We start from the raw sequence: 5,862 nt of genomic DNA on the forward strand, positions 1-5,862 counted from the left end.
AAAAGAGCCTGCTAGTAGTTCTGGGCAATTTATATGCAGTTTCAATTCCTCTAGGGACCATCTACCCCCCGTCTTCACTGACCCGCATTGGGCTCCTCAGCCCCATCCACTGGCATCTGATTCTATCACCACTTCTGGGACTGACGCGAATATGGCCTTGCCATTCCATGCGTCCATGTGTTCCAACCACCAGGAAATTTCTGTCCTGGCCTCCATGGATAGCAGAATTTGTTCCGCATAGCTCAGACCCTTGAGTAAATGCATCATTTTCAACCTCTGGAGTGCCCTGTAGTGTAGAGGGCCCGGGAAGATCGCCTGAATCGATGAAGCTAAAAGACCTACTAAACGTGCCAACGTCCTCAAGGATATAGTCTGAGAGGCAAGTGCTCTTCTCAACTCCTTCTTGATTGCTATTCTCTTCTTCAATGGAAGCAGCAATTGCACACTATCAAGTTATCTTGAAACCCCAAAAACTTCATTGACTGGGCTGGAGTTAGAATGGATTTGTCTGAATTGATGACGAACCCCAACTCCTGTAGGATTTGGGTCGTCCAAGCTAGATGACGAAGAACTGTACTCACTCTGTGCCATGATACGATGTTGTATTAGTTAGATGATGAGTCTCATCCCTCTCTCCCTCAAGTATTGAACCACTGGTTTTAGGAAGCTTAGTGCAGCACTAGGGTGTGGACGAAAGTCCGAACGGCATGGCAGAAAATTTGAACCATCTGGTTCTCCAGTGAAACTGTAAAAACCTCCAATGTGGAGGGAAAATGGACACTGCAAGTTAAGCATCTTTTAAATCGAGGCGCACCATCCAGTCCTTCTCTAAGATAAGATCTCTCAGCAAATGTATGGCCTCCATTTTGAAATTGCGATACACTACCCAAGAATTGAATTCCTTGAGATTTAACACCAGTCTGAACCCTGATCCTTTTTTGGAACAAAAAATAGTGTGCTGGTAAAACAATGAGGGTGAGGAACCATCTCTAAGACTGCCCCTTTTCTTATCAGGGATGCCACTTCATTGTCTATGAAAGACATTTCTACATGGGAAAAATGTAGAGGCTGAGGTCTGTGTACCTGTTGTGGAGATGCATAAAACTCTATCTGAAAACCCTCTACAGTCTGAAGTACCCCAGGGTTGTGTGTCAAACTCTCCCACTTGTGAAGAAACAAAGCAATCTGGCCTCCCACCGTTACTTCCCAAGCTTGAATCAGGTTACCTGAATAGGAGGCATTTCAGTTATTGTTCTGTCCACGATAACCTCCTCTGTTCTGCCTGCCTCTGCCACCACGGTTCCGGGTGGGGTAGAAATTGGAGCGTTGGGTTCTGCCACGTCCTCCCAGATCAAAGCCCCTAGAGGTCTGATTGAAACCTCAGCCGCAAATGTATCTACGAAAACCAAACCCATTCGCTAGGGTTTCTGCCTCCGTCGTGGCCATGTCCGCCAATTGCGGATCTATTCTCATTAAGAATGATCTTCTTCTCTCCATTGATAGGGCGCAATTCATATTGCCTAGGAAACATAATGCTCTTTGTGCCCATTCCAGTATTTTGGTCGCGTCCAGTGGGGTATTGGAATCCTTAGCCTTAACAGCTGGGTCAAGTATCTTCGTGAGGGGACCAGAAATGTCCAACTAAGGTGGTCATTTTGGGGTCTAACTCTAGGGTGTCTGCCACTTTGCCCAGGAGGGAGGGTCTCGGACATTATGATCTTAATGTAGTGCGTACTTCACGCTCAAAGCCCTGCCTGAGGTTCTCCTGCATGTAGTGTGCTACCTCGATGCACAGCACCCATTCTGTTGATCTTGGGTGAACAATGTTTCTAGGATTGAATAACAGATATTTATTAGGGGGGTCCTTGCTCACATTGTGAGTCTTACGTTTGCGTTTGGTTGCCCTTTTGGGCTCTTCCGTATCCTGATCAGACTCGGATGTGTCTGGAGCAGCAGGAGAAGACTCCTCCGCCTCCCCTGGATTTGATAGAGAGGAGTTGCAAGAAGGTCAACAAGGGAAGGAGCCGCCATAGCCATGGTCTCTGAGCACAGTAGATGGCACTTGGGATCGAACTTCAGCTGAGGAGTGGCATGAGGATTCTCCCAGTGATGCCTTAAAATTACATTTCCAATGGCGTTTCAGGGGTTTTGTAAATGGTTGCAAAGCCTTGACCAAAGCCCTGTTAACTGACCCTTGGACATGGTTATCCATGGCTTCCACTAACTGCTTTTCCATTTGGTGCTCATAAGGCACCTCTTCATATTCCGCATAATCATCATAGTTTGCCCATTGACCAACTTCTTCGGCGTAGTACGCCATCGTGCTATAGGAGGTGTGGAGAAGGTTCAGGGGGGGAGAAACCCAGTGGTGCCAATAGCCCTAGTAGCCCTCACTAACCTGCTCTCAGTCTTGTTGAGGCCATATTCTATCTGTAACACTTTCAATAGACCTTCCACTAACCTGTACTAATAATAATAATATTAGTCCCTTATATGTGTGGAGGGAGCCACACTTTATTCTCCCCTCAGGCAATGCCTTCAATGCTTATTTGCCCCGTCGGGCGTTCAGATGGGACGGAGGATCGAGGCAGGCAAAAGCAGCGTGTGAGCGAGGAGCCGATCGGTAATAAAAACCTGATCCGGCTGCTCGCGCATGCGTGACTACCATGGCAGTAGAAAGGGGACTGCCTCATCGAGCGCGCGGAGCTCGACTGTCCTGCTCCCACTCCACAATTAGCCACTCATCAAAATCAATCGCCCTATACAAATACAATTGTTGCGCGCGACAATTAAATCAATCCACATTCAAATGCCACAATATTTTATACAATTAAAGATAACGAGAAATAAATGCACTTAACTCGCTACAGCAGCAGCAAAGAAAGAGGAAGAACGATGGAGTTCAGGACATTTATACTTATGGGGGGTATTGTGAAAGGTGCATACTAAGGAGGGGCAGTCCTTCCGGGTTATGCTGTTGAAACTTATTTGTCTGCTGTATTTGCTTCAGTAAAGAAAGAGAAGCATGATACGAAGCCTCCGTGGACTGACATATAATGCAGCACTCACACCACGAGGGTTGTGGGAACTCACATATAACACAGCGTGACCTTTGTGTTTGTATTTTAAGAGGTGGATACTGGCAGTTCAATAAGCTGAACTATGCTGGAAAATCAACATATCAAGGCACCCTGAGCACACTGATAAGTTCCGAGGTCTTTGATGCAATGATGGTGAACCAACACTTATGATGTAAATGAAAAGGATACCTACCACTGCATGCTGCTACAGTTGCTACAAGGTAGTCTTGTGTGGTGTATAATGGAGAAGCAGTGAAATTGTTCCAAACTCCCTTCTTCAGCATGAGGAAGAAGCAGTGGCAATGGAACGAGTTAAGTTTGCGTTTTATGATGGCTGATGTAAATACAGCCGAGTAGTGCTCAGCATCGGAGAGCGCTTCAAATGTGGTTTTCTGGCACCGAGGCGAGCACCTTAATGATTTTATTCATCCTCCTCTGGTGTCATTGAAAATTTTGACTGGATGACGTTGTCAGAAATACCTTTGAGGGGACCTGCATTTTCTCTGCCAAATACTCTAACTTACTTTAACCACTTATTGCGCTTTTACCAGGGTCTTGTATTTGGTACTCAAATATGAGCTCTTCCTATTAGAAAGATGGACTCATACGATTGTGTGCACTGGCCTGAATAAAGATAAAGAAAAAATGCAGAAAAGGACTCTTTAACCTACAAGCATATGTTTTAATTTTGTCGAAATTGCAGTTCTTGATATTTCTATTCATTTAAAAAGAATGACTCCTGGATTGTGCACCTGATATTGTGAAGATGTATAAGAGTCTCTCTGATGACTTCTTGACTCTTGGGTTTCCCATGTTGCAACTCACGCATGAAAAAAGCTATGCAGTCTAATGACTCCCTGGATTAACTTCTGCTCCTCTCTTTGGACTACAAACACCCAAGAGCGTTCTCTGTTGGCCTGTCTTTGCTTTGTTGTCCTTTGGGAAGCCAGCATAGAAGTACTACATTTGCAACAAATGTTGAGGGACAACCTCATGAGTTATGCAGGAATCTGTGTGCAGTCAGAGATGTGGAGGGCTTTTAGGTGGGCAGGACCCATAAGGTTGAGATGGTAGCTCCCAGTCCTCTTGTGCCTAGAGCATCTTGTCTTAAAATGATGGATCCAATTGCAACTTTGATAGGGCTCTTATGATGAACTGCTAGACTAGCGAGTGCAGTTCTCAGCTAGTCCAATAATTAGTCATTCACATGGTTCTTAGGATGCAGTTCTATACTGACCTGCACCTTGCACCTCCTACAGCACTCAGGGGTATATTTATAAGCACTGACGCGACGCTGCGCCACGCAGTGTTGCGTCACAAAAGTTGCTCTGTGTTCCAGTATTTTCAACTAGAAAAAATGGCAGCAAGGGATAATTAAAGCTGCTCTAACCCTATAATCACTAGATATATTTTAAACAGATTTTTAGTAGAGTGCGTGCCCACCTCTGAGGTCCTCTTCCACAAGATCTAATACATACACATAGATGAAACAAAGCACAGAGAGGAACAAGAAACATCGCATATAATATGCCAAGAATGATGAATCTTTACGTCTTCGATGTGGAGACTTCTTCTTTATTTTCTCAAAAGGATGAAGGATACACACAGCCAACGCGTTTCACCCCAACGGGCTTCCTCAGGGCTAAATCCAAAACGGGATCGCAAGATAGATCACGGACTGGTGTCTGTTCTTCTATCTTCTATTTAACACTTTTTCTTCAAAGATAAATATCCAAGTCTTAGGGAAATTGATAATCCCATTGACAAGACAAAACTGTGTTTGAAGAGCTCGAGAAAGTACGAACGTAAACACCGGGCTCAGGCAGTCGTTACCGAGTAAAGCAAAACGCCGGACTGACTGAGGAAGCCCATTGGGGTGAAACGCGTTGGCTGTGTGTATCCCTCACCCTTTTGAGTAAATAAAGAAGTCTTCACATCGAAGACTGTGAAGATTCATCATTCTTGGCATATTATATGCGATTTCTTGTGTGCCTCTCTGTTCTTTGTGTTACAGTATTTCCCTGTGCCATGGATGCAACATATTTAAGGTATAGTGCACCATAGTGCAAGGACCAAAAATGAGTCAGGAATTCTGACACAACAGTGAAGGGAATAGAGCAAAGGTCTGTAATGCAAGTACTCCCTATGTGACGCAAAGTTGGTATGCGTGTTATAAAGCACCTATACGTGTTGCAAATCAGCATTGCATCACGTAAGAGTGCTTTGCATTGTGGGATCATTTGAAAAAGCAACGCAATCAACACAGCAATATTCCTCAATACAGAAAAGCATGGAAGGAGCCTCAGGGAGCCAGGAGGGTGACAACCCCAACCCAGAAAACTTGCCATCATCCCAGTGGAAGAGGAAGTCTAACTTCAATGAGGAGAAGAATCAGATATTAACCCCTTCTGTGCCCATGACGTGCTGGACACGTCATGGAGCACAGTCGCGCTGTGCCCATGACGTGTCCAGCTCATCATGGGGCATTCCCTGGGGAATCCCTCTGGTGGTACCCCTCCCCAGTGGATCCCTGCTTGGGGATCGCCACAGGAGGGCGATCCCCAAGCAGGGATCCGCCCACTAGACACCAGGGAGGGGGGAGCGGCCCCTTGGGCAAGGGCCTTTGCTCCCCCCAAATAATTTTGGCATCATTTAGTCTTTTTGCCCCCCCTGGGGGGCAGATGGGGGCAGTAGCCCCCAATCTGCCCCCCCGGGGGGAAAAGCCTACTAGACACCAGGGAATTTTTGTAAAAATAAAAATAGGGGTGGGTGCTGCCCAAAA

Source organism: Triturus cristatus, chromosome 5_2 (genome assembly GCF_964204655.1).
Source record: "Triturus cristatus chromosome 5_2, aTriCri1.1, whole genome shotgun sequence".
Taxonomy (NCBI): Eukaryota; Metazoa; Chordata; class Amphibia; order Caudata; family Salamandridae; genus Triturus; species Triturus cristatus.